This window comes from Silene latifolia, chromosome 9 (genome assembly GCF_048544455.1).
Source record: "Silene latifolia isolate original U9 population chromosome 9, ASM4854445v1, whole genome shotgun sequence".
NCBI lineage: Eukaryota > Viridiplantae > Streptophyta > Magnoliopsida > Caryophyllales > Caryophyllaceae > Silene > Silene latifolia.
Window position 1 is genome coordinate 22,056,242 of NC_133534.1, and position 24,259 is coordinate 22,080,500.

General features: G+C 40.5%; 1 long non-coding RNA gene across 1 annotated transcript; it reads right to left on the reverse strand.

The window, feature by feature from the left end:
• Nucleotides 1–19,429: 19,429 nt before the first annotated feature.
• On the reverse strand, nt 19,430–22,169 carry LOC141602507 (uncharacterized). Its single transcript, XR_012524489.1, has 3 exons — nt 21,754–22,169; nt 21,547–21,656; nt 19,430–19,792 (listed from the first exon to the last, which is right to left on the reverse strand). It is a non-coding gene; the product is annotated as an uncharacterized LOC141602507 (long non-coding RNA).
• Between the last annotated feature and the right edge of the window lie 2,090 nt (nt 22,170–24,259).

The window sequence follows — 24,259 nt, forward strand, 5'->3', positions numbered from 1 at the left end:
ATGAACGCATCTCTCTCTTTCACCTAATTTCTCGCTAGTATAAGAGTGTGTGATTAGCACCTTCTTATTAACACTCGATGAGTTAAATTAATTAGCGAACTTGACCTAATTTGACCCCTTTTGAGCTGTGTAGAATACACAATTGCAAGACCTCTTTTCAAACGATCAACGTCGTTTCTAACTTGTTTTCTAATTCGTTCCGAGCTCGTTTCGCAATCAATTGATCCAACTAATGAACCTGACCTAGGACTTAGGATAGCCTTGTTTGGGTTTGGCCGTGATTTGGCCGTGGCCTTTGGCCTTTCCTGGTTCGTTTGTTTTCGCATCATTCGTTCTTTATTTGTTTTGTCACTTGTAATTTATCGTTTGTTAGTTTGGTTGTAATTTTCAAGTTAGTTTTCTTTTATCGAGTCAAAACCTCTTTCAAAAAACCTTAGTCTTGTTTGGTTAGATGGTTGTGCCCTAATGCTTGTAAGAGTGTAGTAAATCGCATGTTGTTTAAAGCAACATGGCCCGATTTATGCTAATGCATGCTTTGGTGTGCGGCCCTATGTCTAATTCGATGAGATTGAGCGAAAGCACACATCACGAGGAGTGACCCAAGGCCGTGAGTCATGTAAGCCGTGGGCCACCCTTCTTGTGCACGCTTTTCTGGGCCGATTGGCCGTGTGTGTTGTCGGGTATAGTGTTGTATGTAGCAATTGTATTTAGATCGAGTTGTATCTTTTATTTATTGTTGTGTCGGCATGAAATGCCTGGTTTGTAATAGGTAGATCCCAACGGCTCCCCCATTCCCATCAAGCCTTGTTTGTTTGTTTTGTATGTTGTTAGATCAATCAACCCACATGCTAAATTACAACTTTGACAAAGTTAGTTTAGTTGCATCTAAAACGACATAGAAATTGTTGTCACATGTTAGGGTTTAAAACGATGTTTGCATATCATATATCGTAGTAGCTATGACCTTGTTTGAAATCCATACTTGACTTAGTAGAGGCCGTTATTGACGGGCGGGGTTGGGTGTCCTTATGGGCTTCCCAACACGTACCCTCACCCCTTACTCAAGATCTATGGTTTGTGGATCCGTCTAAATACCATTGGATTACGAGAGTCATTCAAATCGAGTGATATAGGGTACAAGTCTTTATCTTTAATCACTCGTAGTCGATTGGCTTTATGCTTTTCGATGAAAGGTGTAAAGTTGACTTGAACGGTTCCAAGTTCCCAAAAAACTTGGTGGCGACTCTAATTTGTCTTAATTCGATTCGAAAGAACCTCGAGTCGATTATGCCTAGTGTGGATCCCGCGGACGCAATTACCGAGGGCCTTGTCCACAATAGTCAAAAGAATCGACTCTTAGGATCACCATGGAGGTCCTATCCACGACCTGGCACCGAATGTTATAAAACATTTAGGACTCCACGTCGATGTCACAATTGTGTCCTACGAGATATCCGTATAACTCGCCTCTGTGATTGGTCAGTCAACCGGTTGACTTATGGCTCGTTGAACCCACCATCAACCAACGTCACAAAATAATTGCCAGAGTTATCAGCTCATGTGGGCAATTAAGGACCAAAATATAATGTTTGCTCAGTTCACTTTGTGGTGTTCAAAAATGTCGTACAAATCCACATGAAAAACAAAATATATAAATATCAAAACGATGATGTCGTATAGAGTACAAAAGAGAATGAATCTAATCCATAAAAGAGTACTACAACTTAGGAATACGTTTAATTCCCATGGAATTAACATGCCCTTCATGCTTATCTTGTCGTAATGGTTTAGTGAGAGGATCTGCTATGTTATCATCTGTAGCAATCTTTTCTATCACTACCTCCTTTTGCTCCACGTAATCTCGGATTAGATGAGCTTTCCGTTGTACATGTATAGACTTGTTGCTAGACTTAGGCTCCTTAGCTTGGAAGATGGCACCTCTATTGTCACAATAGATGGTGATCAGGTCATTCGAACTAGGTACTACGGATAGTCCTTGTAAGAATTGACGCATCCATATCGCTTCCTTTGCAGCTTCAGACGCGGCATAGTACTCGGACTCAGTCGTAGAATCTGCTGTAACACTTTGTTTAGAACTCTTCCAGCTGACTGCAGTGCCATTAAGAGTAAAAACGAATCCAGGCTGAGATTTTGAGTCATCTCGATCCGTTTGGAAGCTAGCATCTGCGTAACCGGTTGCGCATAGCTTTTGTTCGCCTCCATAAGTCAAAGCCCAATCTTTAGTCCTCCGTAGGTACTTAAGAATGTTCTTGATAGCCATCCAATGTGATTCACCTGGATGCTGTTGGAATCGACTTGTCATACTCAATGCATATGCCACGTCCGGACGTGGTCATATCATGGCATTCATGATTGATCCTATAGCCGAGGCATAAGGAATCCGTGTCATGCGCTCTTTCTCTTCCGGTGTCTCTGGTGCCTGAGACTTGCTCAAATGCACCCCTGGAGCCATAGGAAGAAACCCCTTTTTGGAGTTAGTCATGCTGAATCTCTCTAGGATCGTGTCAATATATGACTCCTGACTGAGAGATAACATCCGACGTGATCTATCTCGATAGACACGGATGCCCAGAATTCTTTGTGCCTCACCCAGATCTTTCATTTGGAAATGGTTTTTCAACCATACTTTTACCGAAGTTAAGAGAGGTATGTCATTCCCAATCAGGAGTATGTCATCGACATACAATATTACGAAGACAATCTTGCTCCCACTCGACTTGATATAAACACATGGTTCCTCGACCGATCGAGTAAATCCATTTTCTTTAATCACTTGGTCGAAGCGATGATTCCAACTCCGAGATGCTTGCTTAAGTCCGTAAATGGAACGCTTAAGCTTGCACACTTTCTTAGGATGTTCTGGATCGATGAAACCTTCGAGTTGTACCATGTACAACTCTTCCTCCAAAAAGCCGTTTAAGAAGGCGGTTTTCACATCCATCTGCCAAATTTCATAGTCATGAAAAGCGGCAATCGCTAAGATAATCCAAATGGAACGCAGCATGACTACGGGTGCAAAGATTTTATCGTAGTGCAGACCTGGCACTTGGGTGAAACCTTTAGCAACTAGTCGTGCTTTATAGATATCTTGTTGACCTTCCACAGAATGCTTTATCTTGTAAAGCCATTTGCATTGAAGGGGACGAACCTTAGCAGGTAAGTCAACAAGATCCCATACGTTGTTCTCATACATGGAGTCTATCTCGAATTGCATGGCCTCAAGCCATAGCTTTGAGTCGGAACTAGTCATGGCACCTTTATAGGTTGCGGGTTCACTACTCGTTAAGAGCATAATGTCATCTATGTCATGTTCCTCGACCATACCAATGTATCTGTCTGGAGGAATAGAGACTCTTCCCGACCTCCTAGGTTCCTCAGGAATATTAACCGCAGCCGGGATTGAAGGAACTGGTTCCTCCAATGGTTGCTCGGTATTTGGTTCTGGAATCTCCGACAGGTCGAAGGTTCTATCACTCTTTGCATTCTCGAGAAATTCCTTCTCTAAGAATGTCGCACTAGCCGCAACAAAAACACGTTGTTCGGTTGGCGAATAAAAGTAATGACCAAGTGTTCCTTTAGGATAACCTGTAAAGTATGTCTTGACCGATCGCGGGCCGAGCTTATCCTCGTGTCTCCACTTGACATAAGCCTCGCAGCCCCAAACCCGTATAAAGGACAAGTTAGGGACCGTTCCCTTCCATAGTTCATATGGAGTCTTGTCAACAGCTTTAGACGGACTTCGGTTAAGTATTAGAGCAGCTGACAGAAGAGCATAACCCCATAATGAGTCAGGCAACACGGTGTGACTCATCATGGATCGAACCATATCAAGTAGAGTTCGATTTCTCCGTTCGGACAAACCATTCAACCGAGGTGTTTCGGTGGAGTTAAGCGTAAGGCAATCCCACGTCTTTAAGGTGTTGATCAAACTCGTGAGAAAGATACTCGCCACCACGATCTGAACGTAGTGTTTTAATCTTTCTACCCAGTAGGCTCTATACCCTATTCTGGTATTCTTTGAATTTCTCAAAGGATTCACTTTTATGCTTCATTAAGTAGACATAGCCATATCTACTTAAATCGTCTGTGAAAGTGATGAAATACCTATAGCCTTCTCGTGCGGTGATTGACATAGGTCCACATACATCCGTGTGTATGAGTCCTAATAGGTCAGCAGCGCGCATTCCAACACCTTTGAAGGAAATCCGAGTCATCTTACCGATGAGACATGATTCACACGTGCCAAATGATTGAAAATCAAAGGCCGAGATAGCTCCATTTTTAATGAGTTGTTTAACGCGTTTCTCATTAATGTGTCCCATACGGCAGTGCCATAGATACGTTTGATCTTTGTCACCAACCTTTAACTTTTTATTCATTACGTGTAATATTTCGGTGGTCTGATCTAAAACATAAATTCCGTTCATGGAGACTGCCTTGCCATAAATCATATCGTGTAATGAGAAAATGCAAGTATTATTCTCTATTACAAATGAAAAACCAAGTTTGTCAAGTGCAGAAACTGAAATAATGTTCTTAGAAATACTGGGTACATAATAGCAGTTATATAAAAATAACTCAAATCCGCTAGGAAGCTGGATCACGTATGTTCCCCTCGAGACGGCAGCCACTCGTGCTCCATTCCCGACACGCAGGTCCACCTCACCCTTTACGAGGGGTTCGATGTTTCGGAGCCCCTGCACATGATTACACAGATGAGAACCACAACCAGTATCTAGTACCCAAGTTCCGTAACTTGCGTGGTTAATCTCAATCATATGAATAAAAGTAGAAGAGGAAGAAGACATACCAACAGGTTTAACGCGACCTGCTTTTATGTCCTCATGATAAACAGGACATGTACGCCTCCAATTCCCAGTCTTGTGGCAGTGATGGCATTCCATGTTTTCGGTCTTGCTCTTTGTCGCGCCTGTTGAGTTGCTCGACTCACCAGGCCCACTCTTACCTGATCCCGACTTCTTGAACTTCGGTTTACCTACCGCTAGGTCTGCCTGAGCTTTGCCCTTACCCTTGCCCTTGTTTGATACAACGAGAACATCCTGTTTCATGCTCCCACTAAACTTCATGTCCTTCTCGGTCTGTACGAGAAGGGAGTGTAGTTTATGTGGGCTTTTCTTCAAATCATTCATATAGTAATTCGCTCTAAAGAGCGCAAAACCATCGTGGAGTGAATGAAGCATGCGGTCAATCACGATGTTCTCGCTGATTTTACAATCAGGCGCCTCCAGTTTCTCGACATTCTCAATCATGCTGAGAATGTGTGGGCTAACCGGTTGGCCCTTCTGGAGTCTCGCATCAAAGAAGCGAGTGGTATGCTCATAGGTCACGATTCTTGGTGCTTTCAAGAATTCCTTAGTGAGCGTGGTGAAAATCTTGTTTGCACCTTGGGCTATGAAGCGTTTCTGCAAATTGGATTCCATTGCAAAAATGAGCACGTTTTTAATCGCACCCGCTTCCATGACGAAATCGCTATACTTGGCGATCTCGTTAGCTCTTGCCGTGGGGCCTGGGGCTGGTGGGAGGGGCTCAGTCAAATACTTGAGCTTCCCGTCAGCAGTGGCAGCATTCCGTAATGCCGATCCCATTCCGCGAAGTTTGATCCATCATTCTTCAGTCGAGTAGACTGATTCATCTGATTCATGAAGATCCGAAGCCAGGACTCACGGTCCAATGTGGCACTTGGCATTGGGTCATCAAGGATGCCAGCCATTATGTTATAAGCAGTTTATATGATCGTGATCTACGCTGAAAAAGAAAGAAAAAACCAAAACGAAATAAGCAACTCATCGAGGTGATTTAAGTCTTTTTTAAAATTCATTTTAATCGTGTAGACTCATTGCACTTGCATAATTGATCTCCCTCAAGAATGATACAAGTGATCCCAAGACTCAATTTCTGTAAATTGATAAGCCCACTGTTTAGCTAGTTCTATCGTTAGAACTCTTGGTCGATAGATTTCCGTAAATCCTATCTATAGTCCACCATGATCACAGGATCGTACGAGTGACCATAGTGTTGAGATAAAATAAGTCAATCAGTTCCAGCTTACCCGACGTTGAAGGGGTCATATTATGCCTACCGACGAAGAAGGGATTCATTAGAGTTTGACCTATAAAGACTATTCTCAATTTTTGGTTATACGAGGAAGATACCATCAACTTAGTTTTAATTCATTTTAAGTGAACGAAAAACTAGCAACTGCGTGAATGAATTAATTTAGGTGATGGCTTAATTAAAAACATGTGATATCTGTATATCACAGAAAACTAACGCGTGACCTCTATATGAGTCAGTTTTCATGCAATTATTTGGTGGTTTGGTTTTAGGCGGAATATGTTGCATACTATCGTTACAAGAAAATAAATAAAAGAATGCAATACGTAAATAAAAATTCCTAGTGTGGCCTATCCTAGTAAAAAAAGAACATAATACAACTTTGGAATCCATCGTTGGACCCGAGAAGCTTGTCTTGATGTTCCATCTTTGTCCATGAAGCGGGAGTGAGCATCCGATTCTCCGTCTTTGGTCTTCTCAAAAGTACAATTTAAAAATTACAAAATATAAACCTATTTACATTCTAAAAAAAACTGTAATTACAAGTGAAAAATCCAAAACGGAGATGCAAGATCTCAAAATGCAACCAAGACTGTGTTCCATCATTACGGTAATACGTTCTACTAAGGCCACACTAAGTTACAACTGTTTGTAAATTAAAAAAAATATGTAATGAAAGCATTCAAGGCATTCAAAATAACGATAAAAAAAATGCATCAACTAAAACAAATTTATTCGTGACATAATTCCGTAATTATGTTAAATTTATCCAAACCACCAAAGACAATTAAAATTATGTGACAAAATCGCTTTAATCAACTTAATTTTAATTCATTACAATCCGTTACTTTAAATTGCTTTAAAATAACTAAATGGTACATGAGTGAACTGTTTCACTATCAAGCGAATGCATAAAATCCGTATTATGCACATGTTAAGGCCAAAAAAAATAAAACTCAGATTTTTTTTTTTTTCTTCACGTCTGGCCGTGAACAGTACCCAAAAAAAAAAAATTTTTTTTTTTTATTTGAAGCTGATTGCCGAGAGCTCAAAAAAAAATCCAGCGGTACAATAAAAAAAACGAGAGCCTCAACAAACAAAAAAACAAGATCGATTTGTTAAAACCAATTGCAATTTAATCTAATCCGTATAGAACCGAAACTACAATTGATACAACTTTAACATATTGCAATAATTATCGATTAAAATTACAATATGCAAAGAACAAAATGAAAACAAAACATCGTCTGATCAGACGGAAGCCAAAGGCACGATTTCCAAAGCATAAAAAAAACAGGCCGTGCAAAAAAAAACTGCCGTGACAAAAAAGGCTGCTGCCGCACGTTTTTTTTTTTTATGCAAAAATTTATCGATTCAATTCGTTTGATGAAAATCACAAAGAAATATTTACGTGGCCTGGCTCTGATACCACTTGTGGGGTAATATCCGTATAAAACCCTTAAAATATAGGACTATAACGCAAATTTTACATGTGATAAAATGTCATAAACGAAATTACAAGAGAAAAACGATAAAGCATAAGAATTAACCTTGGGTCCTAGAGAATTCGGCCTAAGATAGAAATCAACGTAGATTTCCTCCTAATCGATGCACCCAAGATCGTCTGAGACTATGCCCTTGTGCTAGAATGTATTCTCTAATTGCCTTGCAATATTGAGAGAATTGATGTGTGAGTTTTTCAGATGTGAGATCTAAGTTTTGAGAGGAAATGTTCTCAAAACCCTAATTTTTGTTTCAAAATGAATTAGGTCACAAAAGGAGAGAAGGCTCTCCTTTTGTTCTCTTGGTTCGGCCAAACCGAGTGCAAGGGGAGGAAATGGGCTTTCATTTCCTCTTCATTTTAACTCGTGGTCCGACATGCAATTCGCTAAATGTATATGACGCGGTTTTATTATAAATCGTCATCGGTTATCGGTTATTAAAACATCGATTAGTAACATGACTTAGTCGAAATATTAATACATGTCCGACAAAGACAATATCGTATAATTAATTTATTCAATATACATTAATCAAATATAATCGCTTATATTTAATTTACGAATTAACTGCTTAATTCGTCTTAGCCATTTTTATTTAATCCGTATTAAATAATTATCTCAACATCGCGTTTGACTAATTATTAGTCAATAACTCCGACTAACTGTTTAGTCAAATTTGGCATCAACATGACTGTATTGTCATACCGTCACATCTCTCAAACGTATCCTATAGGTGTGACTTTTAGGGACCAGTTGATCACCGCCATCTGTATGACAATAACGTCAAACTTATCTAGCAAACCAACCGTTATTGATAAACGTGGACCAATTGATAATAATACAAAAGTATGCCCTTTGATCCTTTTAGAGATTTATAAGTCCTTGCACTAACTGTAGAGGACACCAGCCCCAACAATGGGCGCCTATAATCTTGGATCATTGTTGAGTTTGAAGCTTATCAAGGTTGTCAAACCATTCTTGGATGCTTGTCTTGATTACTGGGACTCGAATTACCATGTTTTTGCTTTCCCTGGAGGCGATATTTGCCCGTTTCCTGAAGAAATTGCTGCGATTGGTGGGTGGGATCCGGAACACTTGTCTGCCATTCCTTCTACTTCGCAAGGATATAAGAGCAAATTCAGAGACTTGTTTGGATTGACTAGACTTGAGGTGGACCGTTTAGTGACCTCGAAAGGAGTGCGAATGTTGGATTTCATTGATCGATTTATTAACAGGGCCGACCCCACCGTTTCTTATGTGGCTAGGTGAAGGGCATTTGGATTTTGTTTGTTGCATGTGTATGTCTTCCAAGGGCATGTTGATGAAGACTTGAGAGGTGATCCTCGTCTTCTGGGCCTTGTTGAGCAAATGGAGCTGCGCAGGAGCCCAGCTTGTTTATGCTTAGGAGAGATCCTGTTGGGCTTGGATAATAGAAAAGCCAATCGTGACCTACCGTACTTGGGAAGTCCAGTTATTTTGCAGGTAAAAGAACATTTTTTTTCTTTTTTTTTTTCGTTTCTTTCGTTGTTTTTTTTTTCTTTTTTGTTTTTTTTCGTGTCTTTCTTTGTTGTTTTTTTTTTTTTTTTTTTTTTTTGATGTCTAATACCCGCTTTTGGTAGGTGTGGCTTATGGAACGACTTCGATTGATCGAGCCCCCAGTTCATGTTCCTTCTTATCATGCTCGTTCGATTGCAATGAGGACCAAGCTTTACATGGTGGACTTCACTCGAGTTTGCACTTATTGGGAGAATAAACTGAAGAGTGATGATGGCCCCTTGATTAGGTGGATTGTACCATGGTGGCACCTCAAATCTGTCACTGAAGTGTCTTCTTTGGATCCTACTCGATCTGTGCACATTCCTGGCTTGGAATTCATGGTGTGCATCTTCCCGGAAAGGCTGATGAGGCAGGTTGGACTAAAACAGACGATCCTGAAGCTTGACACCGTCCCGCAGACCGCCGTGGCACTTACTACGGAAAGCCGAAGGGAGTGGGCCATTAAATGGGCTCAAAGAAACATGTGGTTCTTGAACTCTTCTGCTAATGCCTTATGGGTGTCGGATTCCTACTTACGATGGAGGAAAGCTACTACTCCGGAAGAGCGCGAGAGATTGAGGAAGCGCGAGCCCGTTGACTACAAGGTGCGCGAGGTGGAAAAAGAGAAAGAGAAGCATCTGACTGAGGGAGAGGAGGAAGCCGGGTTTCGAGTTGTTCATCCTTCGAAGAAACTGAAGACCTCTCCAGTCGTGGAGATGGTGACTGGCAAGAATGGTAAAGCTAGGCCTCTAGAAAGACCGTTGGTGATTAGGTCTGAAGTGGCGCAAGAGCGTCCGGCTCGAGGTCGCGACAAGAAAAATGATGAGAATGACAAGGGCAAAGGGAAAATGGAAGAATAGCCCAAGTCTTTACTATTATTTATTATTATTATTATTGTTGTAATAAAAAGGTGGGGTTTTTAGAATCCTAGCCTATTCTTATTTATTATGTAGCGTATTATTATTAGAAAATGAATGAAACAAAAAAAGGTTAATTGGTTATGAAACCGTTGGGTTTTCTATTTATTATTCTTGTCGAATTCGAAATGCAATGCAAATGTCCTTCTATTTACATTTTTAAAGTAATGGGTTGTATCCTGTGAAGGATTGCCTACGTATTCATTAAGAAAATGAAATCAAACCCTTGCGCGTAGTTCGAGTAAATTTAAAAAAATAATTGTTCTAAGCAAGAGCTTGTAATGAACTTAGAAAATAAGCATGAGCTTTTGCTTACTCTGAAGGTGCAGTTTAGTTTATTCGATGATATGAGGATGACAAATTCGTCAAAATGCAAGAGCAGAGTGACATTAGCTTATTTCAGCTTGGCCAGGGGCCGTTTGTTTAGTGTCACAAGAGCGACACGTGAGGTTACGCGAGGCGCTTTTTTTTCCTATTCTAGACATAATACCGTTTTAGTTGGTCGAGGTTTGTCAGGTTGGAGAACTCATTCCCATCAAGGTCTGTGATTCTAACCCCACCCCCTGGAAGTATGGACTTGACTAGAAATGGCCCGACCCAATTAGGTTTGAATTTTCCCCGTGGATCGACAGGTAAAAGAGCTCTAACCGACTTGAGTACTAAGTCTCCTTCTTTGATGTTCCTTGGCTTAACCCTTTTGTTGAAGGCCCGTTTGATACATGCTTGATATGTTTGGACATTATGCAAGGCGCGTAGTCTACGTTCATCCAGGAGGATGAGTTCTTCATATCTGTCCCTCTTCCAATCAGCTTCCGGGATTTGGCTTTCGAGCAAGATACGCAAGGATGGTATCTCTACTCGACTGGTTGTACAGCTTCCATGCCGTAAGTCAAATAGAAAGGAGTGGCCCCAGTGGGCGTCCTAACGGATGTGGAAATATCCCCACAAAGCAAAGGGTATCGTGCTTGGCCAATCTCGATAGTTGTCAATCATTTTCTTGAGAATTGTGGCAACGTTCTTGTTTGCTGCCTCTACCGCACCATTAGTCTGTGGTCTATAGGGCGAAGAGTGGTGATGCCTAATTTTGTACTTGGCTAGCAATTGCTCAGTCTCAGCTTGGAAGTGTGATCCGTTATCACTAATGATCTCGTGTGGGCAACCGTATCGATAGATGATGTTGTTTTGTATGAACTTTGGCACGTTTTTAGCCGTGAGACTAGTGTAGGAAGCCGCTTCTACCCATTTGATGAAATAGTCAATTGCCACTAGGATGAAACAGTGACCTCCTGTTCCGGCTGGAGTTATCTTCTTGATTATGTCAATTCCCCAGGCATAAAATGGCCAAGGATATGTCATCGTGTAGAGCAATGAAGGAGGGACATGTTGTACATTCCCAAAGATTGGGCAATGTCTTACGTATTTGATGCAATCGGATTCCATCGTGGTCCAATAATACCCCAAACGTGTGATTTTCTTTGCCATCATGGGCCCACTTATGTGAGGACCGCATTCTCCATTGTGGACTTCTTCCATCACTTTCCGAGCCTGTGAATGATCAAGGCAACGTAAGATTACACCAAGCGGTGTTCTTTTGTATAACTCTCCTTGTATGAGAACGTATTGGGAAGCTAGTAGTCGTATGGCACGTTGTCTCCTTTTGTCCATATCCGGTGGATAGGTGACGTTGAGCTTGAAATTTAGGATTGCTTGTAACCAGGGTTCCTGCGCGATTTCCTCTTCGTCAGTGATTTGATGGACATAAGCTGGTTCTGACCGTCATTCGATACATAAAGGCATTTCCACCATGTCATCTGGCATATTAATCAAAGATGCAGGTTTTGCAAGAGCATCTGCAAATTGATTTTCTTCCCGAGATAGGTGTAGATATGTCACGTGATCAAAGAATTGGGCAACTTGGTCTATTCTGGCTTGATAAGGTGCTAAGCTTTCGCTTCGAATTTTCCAAGATCCCGTAACTTGATTGATGATCAGGGATGAATCCCCATGTACTCGGAGGTTTTTAATGCCTAGGCTCATTGCCGTTTGTAGTCCAATGAGACAAGCTTCGTATTCTGCAGCGTTATTTGTCACCTCGAAGTCGAGTTTGACAGAGATTGGTGTATGCTCGCCTTCAGGAGAAATGAGCAACACTCCTATTCCAAATCCTCTTACGTTTGATGCTCCATCAAAATAAAGGTCCCAGGAGTCTACATCAGTTTGGAGTATATTCTCGTCTGGAAATGACCAAGTGTCTATCGTTTGTGCATCATTGATAGGATTCTCTGCGAAGAACTCGGCAACGGTGCGCCCTTTTATAACTTTCAGGGGCACGTATTTGAGGTCGAACTCGGAGAGCATCAAAGTCCATCTCACTAATCGTCCGTTGAGGACGGGTTTCTCGAAGAGGTATTTGACCGGATCCATTTTGGAGTATATTTTGACGGAGTAGCTAAGCATGTAATGGTGTATCTTCTTCGTTGCCCACACAAGAGCGAGGCATGTCTTTTCGAGTTGTGAGTATTTGCACTCGTACTCCAAGAACTTCTTACTAAGGTAGTAGATAGCTCTTTCTTCACTTCCTACGGTTTGAGCTAGCATGGCACCCATGGCTGTTTCGGTTACTGTAAGATACAAACCAAGAGGTTGATCTCGTTGAGGCGGCATGAGCAATGGTGGTTTAGCCAATATCTCTTTGATTCGGTTAAATGCCTTTTGACAGTCATCATCCCACATGGTGTGATCTGTTTTCTTGAGCTTCTTGAAGATAGGTTCACAGATCCTGGTGAGTTTCGATATGAATCGACTTATATATTGCACTTTTCCTAGCAATCCTCTGACTTCTTTTTCTGTTTGAGGTTGTGGCATTTCGATCAGAGCCTTGATCTTGGAAGGGTCTATTTCTATACCTTGTTAGCTAACAACGTACCCCAGGAGTTTGCCAGATGTTACTCCGAATGCGCACTTCTGAGGATTGAGCCTCATATTGTACTTTCGTAGCCTTGCGAAAAATTTGCGAAGGTTCTTAATGTGCCCTTCTCTATCCTTGGATTTGACAATCATGTCGTCTACGTATACCTCAACTTCTTTATGCATCATGTCATGTAAGAGTGTAGTTGCGGTGCGTTAATATGTAGCTCCGGCGTTTATTAAACCAAGCGGCATAATCGTATAGCAATAGGTTCCCCATTGAGTGACAAAGGCGGTCTTATGTATGTCTTCTATGGCCATCTTGATTTGGTTATAACCCGCATACCCATCCATAAAGGATAGTAATGCGTGGTCTGCAGTATTGTCCACCAATATGTCAATGTGTGGTATAGAGAAGTCATCTTTAGGACTTGCTTTGTTTAAGTCTCTAAAATCGACACAAACACGGATTCTCCTATCCTTTTTGGGTACAGGTACTATGTTAGCTACCCAGTCAGAATACTCGGAAACTTTGATGAACCCGGCTTTGAATTGCTTATCGACTTGTTCCTTAATCTTGAGAGACCATTCCGTTCTCATTCGACGAAGCCTCTGTTTTACAGGTTTAAAACCTGGCTTAATTGGAATTCTATGTTCGGCGATATCTCTGTCGATCCCTGGCATGTCTTTGTAGGACCAAGCGAAGACGTCTTTGAACTCGTTTAGGAGGTCTATGAAATCGGCCCTTTCGGTAGAGCTCAAGGTAGTCCCTATCCTAAGCTCTTGGGGTTCTAATTCGGTTCCTACATTGATGGGTTCGGTGTTCTCTATTACTGGTCCCCCTTCCCCTTCCTGTAGTATTTATTTGGCTACGTAGGGAGGTATTTCAATTGAGTCTGGATCTTGGTCATCCTCAGTATCATCATAAACAGAATTGCACTCAAGATAACACAAAGAGTAAGCAGAACCTGATTTATTAAAGTTTGAGAAAAGTTGAAACAAAGAAGCCATCTGATCTGTGGTCAGTGGCGGTAAAGGGACAGTTGTTGGGACATTTCCCGAACTACTGTAACTACTCGAGGCTAACCTAGGCAAAACAAAGGGAATGGGGATGACGACAGGAGGAGACTCCTTAGCGACGTCTCTAGACTCCGACTCTGACTCTGACTCAAATTCATCGTCTTCTGGCTCTCCTTTGAACATCTCTCCTTCTCCAGTGGTGAGCTTGAAGAGTCTTCCTTGATTATTGGTCCACTTGATTGATTTTCTCCATCCTTTCTGCTGATTCGTGTTTGTTTCTGTGATTAACGAGGTAGGGTTAAAGTGATCGTCTTGAAGTATCATGGTAATGATCTCATCCTGCGCGGCTCTAACAAATCGATCTTCCCCAAACAATAGGCTAACAGCTTGTTCGTCTAAGCAAGGTGCTTGACGGGTTTTGACGGTAGGAACCGTTTCTGGAGGGATGAAGTAGCAATCGTGAAAGATCTCGATTCCGGCTAACTTCCTCTCGAGATAATGCCAAGAATCGGAAAATCCGTGAAAGAGTTCTAGACTTCCTTCCTTAACAAAGTATTCGTTTAGGGTAGGGAGATAGGGTCGCATTTGGACTCCTACGTACTTACGGTTTTGAACTTGAGCAAGCATCTCGAGAACCTCCTCTTTGGTGGGTTTGTACCCTAGTCCTAGTGGTATCCTTTTTTAGTTGCCTTCCTTGTAGGGTGCGAAGGAGTTTCTTCGGATAGGGTTCAAAGGCATTCCAGGGAAGTATCCCTGGGATTTGAGTATGTGGTTGACCAATAAGTTGGAGTAGGGATCGTAGTATAGGGGTGCCAATTCGCTTTCTATGACGCTTATGCTTTGGAAGCCCCCGAGCTCATATACTGGATCCGCAAGGACTTGATTGTTTGACTTATTTTCGATTATTGCCTTGATGGGTGACGAAGCGATCGTCACCACTTTGCCATTTAGTGGGACCTTGATCTTTTGATGAAGGGTGGATGTTACCGCTTTTGAAGCGTGAATCCAAGGTCTTCCCAAAAGTATGTTGAAGGAAGCTTCAATGTCCACTATTTGGAAGTTAACCTTTCGCTCAATTGGCCCTGTGGCTATGGTTAGGTTGACGAGTCCTACGACTTTTCGTCGTGTACCATCATATGCGCGAACACCTTGAATGGTAGGGGTCCAATCCGACTCTTTCATGCCTAATTTGTATGCCGTTTTGAGGGGTATGACGTTGACCGTAGAGTCATCATCTACCAAGGTCATTGGCACGTTCTTCTTTAGACAAATGACAGTGATGTAAAGAGCCAAGTTATGACTAACGTCAAAAGGTGGCAATTCTTCGTCTGAGAAAGTAACATGATTACTTAGCTTTGGTGTTTCTTGGAAGACCAAGTTGACTACATCGTCAGGTGTAGAGTTATGTGCTATACTTAACTTGGCCAAAGCTTGCAGTAAAGCTTGGCGATGTGGGAATGAGCTTGCTACTAGTTGCCAGACTGAAAGATCAGCCTTTGTCTTCTGTAATTGCTTGAGCAAATGGTCAGTGGAGTCATCTTCATTATCATTTGGTGTGACAACGTTGGTTGGACCATTTTGAGTGGTGTTTTGATATGGACGTCCCGAACGAGTTAGGTGGTCCACATCTTGGTCTTCACTATTTTGGACTATTTATTTGACTAGGGAGTTATCAATGAGATATGCGTCCTCATCATCATCGGCCCATATTCCATTAATTGTAGCTTGTTCCCTCATTCTCATAATTTCGTCTTCTAGTCGTATGATTTGGCCAACTAGTCTATCGACCACGGCGACTATCTCTTGCATAGTAGCATTTTGAGAGAAGATTAGTGGCACATGTTTCTTAGGTGTTGCGTTGGGGTCATGGAAAGTTGTCACCACATTTTCCAATTCCCAAACTTACCTATCCACACTCCTTGCCCATGTGATGAAGTCGGAAATGGTAGGGGAGATGGTAGAGTAGAACCCTTTATTCTCGATTGCGTAGATTTCATTTTCAACTGGAGAAATAAGATGTGCACAATCTAAGGTAGATTCGTCACTTGTAATCACTAGAACTCCAAGAGGATCTGAGTGTTGTTGGGTTTACCTCCCGGCGGTATTGGTAGTCGACCATCCTCAATCATGTCTTGAAACACATTTTTCAATTTGTAGAATTTTTCTGTGTCGTGTCCCTTACCCCTATGATATTCACAGTATCAGTTCTCGTCCCAGAATTTGGACTTCTTTTCAGGTTCGGGAGTAGGTCCTATGGGTTGGAGTTTGCCTTGCTTCATTAACCTCTTTAGAGCATTGGAGTAAGTGTCCCCAAGATTCGTGAATTTCCTTGGTGGGGTACTTTTCTTGGATGACTCGAGAAGGTTAACCTCATCGGTCTTTCTAGTGGAGCCGTATGAACGACTTGTTGAGCCTTGATATCCTCGACCTACCGTTTTGGACAAGAGCCCTTTATGGATGTCATCCTCAATTCTTGTTCCTAGTACGGTTAAGTCCTTGAAAGTTTTGATGTTTTGGTACCTCAAATAATTGGCATAGATGGGTTTGAGATTGTCCACGAACTTCTCCACAAGGGTAGACTCATCCGGGCGTTCAACTAGTTGGGCACTAGTCTTACTCCACCTACTTAGGAAGTCGGTGAATCCTTCTTTGTCATTTTGGGTAAGAACCTCTAGAGTGCGCATGTTAACTTGGATCTCGGCATTATCCGCATATTGCTTAGCAAACTCGATTGCGGCATCTTCCCAAGTGGCGATCTTCTTGTGTTCTAAGGAGTAGAACCATTGCTTTGGGATGGTGTCAAGAGATGAAGGAAAGATCCTTAAGAACATCTCGGGTTTGATGCCTTTGATAGACATGTAATCCTTGAAGGCACGGATGTGGTTCAAAGGGTTTTCGTGCCCCTTGAATTTAGGGATATCCGTCATGTTGAAGTTGGTTGGCAATTTGGAGTTTACGGCCTCATACTCGCGGTTATTCTCCCTATAAATGTCATCCCCTTTAAGATACATCAATTGCTCCTCTAAGTATTGGAGTCTTTTCTCGGCTACAGTCATTCCCATGGGAGGATTTTTATCCTTGGATTCATCCGCGAAGTCACCCACTACTTCTCTTTCTTGAGGAGGCAACCTCCCCTCTATGGCGTAGATTCGGCCCTCGATGGTGTCAAGGCGATCATACACTTGGTCTTGAGTAACTTGGATTTGAGCTAACGCGGCTAGGATTTGATCATTACCATCTTGAAGTTGGTTGAAATTCACGTCGCTTTCAGGCATCTTGAAAACTGGATAAGAGATCGATGACGAATCAAAACACGATCGACCATTCTAACACACTTGCTAAGAGAAGAAATGTTTTGACTCGTGAAGTGGGTGTGTGCCACTTGTGTTGAGTGAGCTTTGAAGAGAAGACAAAGTTTTGAAAATGTGTATCCTAGTCAACTATAGTGTACTTGTAGGAGTGGACTCGAACTGAGGTCTTTAAATGGTCTTGGGCCCGAATTTTGTCTCGACAAACGGACAGAATTTTGACTGAATTTTGCGCTAATCAATGGCCTTTTTCGAAATTTGTATTTGAAAATGGGTTTTGATTTTTACAAAAATCGTCATGGTTTTGTTTAGAAATGGTGATCACGTAAGGTACAAACATTTATACAAGCATTATAACGGGATGTTGAGTGCATTTAGAAGAGTTTTGGTTTAAAGGGTGGGTTGCCATACCGAACAATCAAACCCGAAGTCTGTGGAGAGGCTTGTACCAAACAAGAGTAAGGCTGATTCCTAGTCCATTTCTCCAAGTAGTGAAAGTCCTTGATACAAACAAGAGTAAGTACCATGGTATGGATGACGTCAATCGATATCCATCCGTAGGCCCAAATAAGAATTAGGACCGTTTAGACGGGACGATTGGTCGAATGGGTTGGGTTGGGCCTAGGAAGGCCAAATGAAACGATCTAGGAAGACCGAGTTATGAAAACCGACAATTGTCTTGTACAAACTATTCCCTAACCTTGTTCAAGTTTCACCCTTGGCTACACGTAAGTGTATATCCCCAGCGGAGTCGCCTAACTGTGGACAATGGGCCCACGGGGGCACTTGGGAGAGAGAACAAGCGTTTGCATTTTGTGGAGTCGCCACCAATTTTTATGGGAAATTGGAACCGTTCGAATACCTCGTGCCATGTCAAGACACAAAGTAGAGACATGAACACCAAGCAATAGTTACCCTTAGCATTCTATGTCTAGAATGACTCTCGTTGATGCCAATGAACACGGATGTTCACAGAGATCTGGAGTAAGGGGTGAGGGTACGTATTAGGAAGCTCTTTTGATCGAACACCTAATCCCGTCCGCCTCGATAGCGGACTCTACTAATGATTAGGGACATCATCTATACTTGATATATCGTCGATTATATGCATGCAATGCAACATCCAAGTTTTAATCCTAACATGTGAGAATTAGACTAAGTTGGTGAACAGGTAATTAGCACAAAATTGGGTCGAAGTAGAGATTTAATGTTCATTTACATGTGAAGACATACAAATGATACAAGAAACATGATAGACACAATAAAGAAAATTACAATAAAGAAAATTACAATAATTACATCGGGTTTAAATGATTTATGTCGAAAATACCTTCAAAACGGATAATTTGAGAAAAAGAATAAAAGAAAGAATTAACGAACAGGAATTAAGGCGATAATACGGATAATAGTTAATTATACGTAAACTAATTAAGCTAGGTCAAGCAACAACGGAGTTCAAAGACAGAACTCAACCTGGAATGGGCGCAGCAGGACTGCGCCCTTTGGAAGAGGCGCAGCAGTTGCTGCGTCTGTTCCAAGGGTGAGTTCTGGTTGTGAAGCCGGAACTGCAAATCGTTAATGTTAATTGGAGAATTTAATGGTTAGTTAATATATTTACTCGGATGAAAGTGATTAATAGGTTATTTACATGTGATTAAGGTCATAAAAACAATAAAACATGGATGAGACGAATGTGGATGAAGTTGATTAATACGAATTAATTACATGATTAATGAACAAATTAACAAATTAACCTAATTAGGCTAAATACGATGGATTAATGACGAATATATGATGGTGACAATAAATAAACAGATGCAAATATATCAATGATGAATTCCAGAGATTCAATATGGGTAAATCGAACCTCTAAAACCCGAATTGAGTTTAATGACGAAAACTCGCAAATATGAATTATAAGGGATTTAAGCCGAATTTAATGATAAATTATATGTTAATGATGATGAATAATATACATGTGAAATTAATATGCTATTGTATCGAAGAATTAAAGAAAACAAACGAAACAAATAAAAGGTTTGACAAATTACAGAGGACGAAGGAAGAAGAAAGGAAGTAGGGACTGCGGCAACCTCACGAAGAGGTGCAGCAGGTACTGCGCTCCTTCGAAGAGGCGCTGTGACACCCTTAAATCTAGTCTTAATTATATACGTAAATTCTACAGAAAAACTGGTAGGATATGTTTGTAAATGGTTCAACTAGTCCAAAAACCTGCAATTTCAAAAAATTTTCTAACTAAACCATTCACAACCAATTCCAACTCAAGAAGAGTGTCATAACCCTGCAACAGCTGATAAACTAACTTACATTTATAACTAAAGACGCGGAAATATATGGATACAAACCAAAAATAGAAAGGGAGACATATGTCCCTTCAAATTATATACAAACCAAAAGTGTAAAAGGTTTACTAATAAAATAGCCAAAACTAGGTCCAAGGTTCCTTGCTCACTAGCCGTCTGTGACCCCAACTAGCATCAACAACCTGTCAATCGCATTTTATACAAACACGAAAGCCACAATTCAGTGGGGAGTAACTTCGAGTCCTCCCAGCCACGAATCGTCAAAATTAATGTAACATGTAGTGTAACATGTAAACAATTTGATAAACCATTTACTTATCATGTATTCTAACAAATGACCCCTAAACTGACCCAACTAACTATCATGTGAATCATATAACAAATTGTAATCCAAACTCTATCAATCATAGCCGGCTTGCATCTCACCTTCTATGATTCATAGAATCATCAAACAAGAAAGGGCAGTATATCAAAGACAGGCATAAGTTCTTAGCACCGTCAATAGTCACTTTGTAACTCAAGTCTATACCACGAGGTAGGGAAGGTAATCGAACCGGTATCTTGGCTCAGCGGTTACTATTAAGAAAACATGGCCAAGAGACAACACAACCCTAGCCTAAAATCTGCTTGAGACCTAGACATGCGGATACACACCACCGCACCCAAGACTCACAACTTTTTTTAAAACAAAGTGAAGTGAGTACCCTAAGGACACCACCGAAGGGTCGGCTAGTACTTAAGCTGACCTCATACTATCAAAATAAGTACCTGAGGTCATGCCCCAACTTGGATAAACATCCACTAGTCAGGAACACAAAGGCTATCAAGCAGTGAACATATACTCGTCAAAGACTATAAAGACCTATCTATGATGAAGGCCGAAATACTCACCTAGGACCTAGTCACAGCTAGTCCCAACATGAATATTTTAGCCCACACCACCCAAAACTCACCACATAAGTCAAGTAAGACACCCACTTAACCTTAAGAGGGCAAAAAGTCCTACTTACCAACCTAAATGCTAACATTCTATCATGTGAAAGGCTATATAAATGTCTATTTACAGCATACAATCCCAACAGTTCCTCAATAAGAATTCAATACTAACTTCCAATTCTAGCAATTTTAACAATATTAAAGGCTTTAGGGGAATCTAGGGCCATTACTACAAAATAAGAAGCTATTTAAATTCAACTAACTAAATAAGAAGCTATTTAAATTCAACTAATTACACATGTGAAATAGAGATATAATAAATGGCCTGAAACAAGAAAAAGGCCGATTATCTAATTCATTCAACCGAATTTTTACCCGCAACCCCAGCCCTGCGACAGGTACGGGTCAAATTGCGGCTGACCAATCACTCAATTAACTGACATCGCATCAGTCAAAGGGACTAAGGCTCAGGTTTCGGCACAATCAACAAAACATTACAATTATCGCTATAAAATTCATTTTGTAAACTATCCTAACATGTGGTAATTGTCAATATAACATAATTTTTCTACCATTAGCATAACTTTTAGCTACTTTTATGATTCCCTTACAAGTTTAACCATGTATACTCATTCTAATTATATCCTTGATGAACCTAAAATGACGGACAAAGCATGGAAAACCGCGAAACAAGCAACGGACCGACCCGGGCCATCCGTGGGCTAGCCGTGGGCCTGCCACGGGCCTGCCGCGGGCTGCCGGCCTGCTGCCCGTCCCCCTACATCATCATTTCTTTCCATTTTTATATAATAAAAGACCGTCTGAACATTAATTAATCGTCCCCAATTCAACTTTAATAATTTAAACTAGCAAAAGGCACAAATTAACATGCATGCAACAAATTTTACATGTGAAAACTACTTATTCAAACAAAAATCACCAAACATACAAAAATCAAAAATTGTGACGATCTTTCGTCGAGTAACTCGAAATATGTTACCTTAAGCTAGAAAAAAGAGCAATTAGCCCCTCAAAACCGAAACCCTAACAACAACTAGCCGCTATCCTCTATAATATACGAGTCCCCGAACTCGTCCTCCAAATCTTCACCTAATTAAACAATAAAAACACAAAAATTAAGCATATATACCGAAATACCGAAATTTGGTCTTAAAACAACTTAATGAAAACTGAAATTAGAACATACTAAGTTGTAGATCTCGGCGAGGGGATTCCGGAAAGGTAAATTTCGTGAAAAACGGACTAGTAACGAATGAGTTGTGACGATTTTGAGCTTGATTTTGTGTATGTTAATGGTGTTTGGTCTTTTATGAGATGTTGATGATGATGACATAAAAAAATCAGAAATGAAAGGTAAATGGGAAGGGTAGTGCGCGTGAAAGGAGAAAGGAAAGGAGAAAAGTACGTACGGGATTTTTAGTCGGGATTTTTACGAGTCGGTTTTGACTCGTTTCAATAATAATTAAATCCGTAAGTCAAACGCAAATTCCGTCAAGTCCAAAGTCTTTAAACACGAGATTACAATAAAATTGAGTATTCACACGACCCATTTCCAAATTCGTTTACCCAACGTTCAAACGAATTGTCATTTTCCCCCCGATACGCCCTTATTTCGAAATAAAAGATTTTACACGGTTTAAACTATTTTTAAACATTTCAAAACTATCAAAATAAATACTTTTCTTCAAAATATAATAAAATTATATTTCTTTGAATTATTTTTACTTTAAATACATTATTGTCAAATTTTACTTGATTAATTAATTATTTTCAGAATATATTAACGGTCCGAATTTTACGGGGCGTTACAGGCGCAGCAGTTGCTGCGTCCTTTCTCGACGGTTTGTCTTCTGGAAATCCGTAAAAAGGGTTTTAAAGCACGGTTTTATAAATCGGTTTTAAGAGGTGTTTTCGACATAAAACTTACATTAATGACACAAAAGTAAATAACAATAAATAAAAGAGAGATTTACACTCTCGGACTTACATGTTTGACGAAACGAGATGAACTAAGTTATCGATTAGTAATGCTCGACTCGAACTATAATGCAAATATGAAAGTGCCCTCGTAAGAGGAAAACGATTAGATTAATTAAGTTGATTGATTGTGGAGTTGGTCAAATTGGTCGGTCATGCAAATGAGGCTGGTACTCAGAAGGATCCGAGCTTACGTGGTCGAATGTTCAAGCACGTAGACGACAAAAAGTAAGAACAAAGGTCTAGAATGCAAAGGAAGAAGAGAAGAGCGAACACTCGCGAGAGAAATATGAGGAGCGAAGGCTCCTATTTATACTAATCACGTGAAGGAATAGGGTTTTCGGAGAGACTTTGGAAGTGAATCTCGGAAAGATATGAAAAAGATACGAAAAATACGCAGAAAAGGACCTGGGAAGAGGCGCAGAAGATCATCTGCGTCTCTTGGAAGAGGCGCAAAGAAAGCCGCGTGCGTCTGTTCCCAAGTGGTTTCCTCTTGCGGAAGAAAGATTTTCGTGTTTAAGTTATGGAATAACGGGATAATCTTATTTTCCTTAATATTTTGTATGAATATTACGGGAAATTGTTTACCAAAGAATAAATATTGTGAAATATTTATAAAATATGGAATAGAAATATCCGGAACATTCCAGAACATTCTGACTCGGGACTTAACGGTTATCAGAAAATGAAGACGGTTTTAGGCCCGGACTCCAAATGTACTCTAATTACTGTCAAAACGACCGTATCGGCACATAGATGACAACTAAGAGGTAGACATTAATGTTTGAGCAATCACTTGACGATAAACTTACGAACTGTCACAAATCGTTCCGCGTTCCAAGCATGCGGCCCAATCATCACCGGGTGGCTTGCGGGAGGTGTTGAAATGAGGTATCTACATTATACAGTTGACCTTATTAGCGGGATTGCAGTTAACGTGATTCCTAGACAAATTTGAATCGACTCAAATGAACTGATGGTTTTTGCACTGGAATTCCAAACATCCAAAAACGATAATTTTTTTTTTTGTGCACTGAAATACGATAAGTCGGTAACTTTGTAAAAGTTAGTATTAACATGCTAGGAATTTATTCATATAGCGAATCGACCTTAAATCATCCTTAAACAGAAAGGCGGACGATAAAAGCATAATGAAAAAATCAGAGTACATTTTTCGTTGCATATTTGACAAATTAATAAGTAAAATAGAAAATATGTAATCTCTAAGAAGAAAATGAGAATAGTAAAATGCAATTTAAAGTAATATAAACGGCATATGTAAAATGTATTGATGAAGTCATTAATTTTAAATTACGAGCAATCATGCTTCACACTTAGTTTTCCGACTAACCTATTTTTCCCAAAAAAAAAAGCACTCCGTATACCTTAAAAAACCCTTAGATTTGAGGGTTTTCTGACCAAAACTATTTTCACAAAAAAGTACCTTATAAAGCACCCTAGATCTTAGGTCGATATAAAAAAGTTATGATCAACTAAAGGAAGCACCTTCCCTTGCCAACTTGGCGTTCATTCACACTAGGAAGGTGGTATACAATATGTATACACAAAGCAACTAGCAATTCGAGCCATGATTTGTGTCTTTGACATAAGAGGGCCAATCAACGAGAATGAGTAAATATTACCCACCAATTATAGGGTAAGACGTTTTTATATGTATACATATACGGTATTTATCAGCCAAGTCGACTAAAATC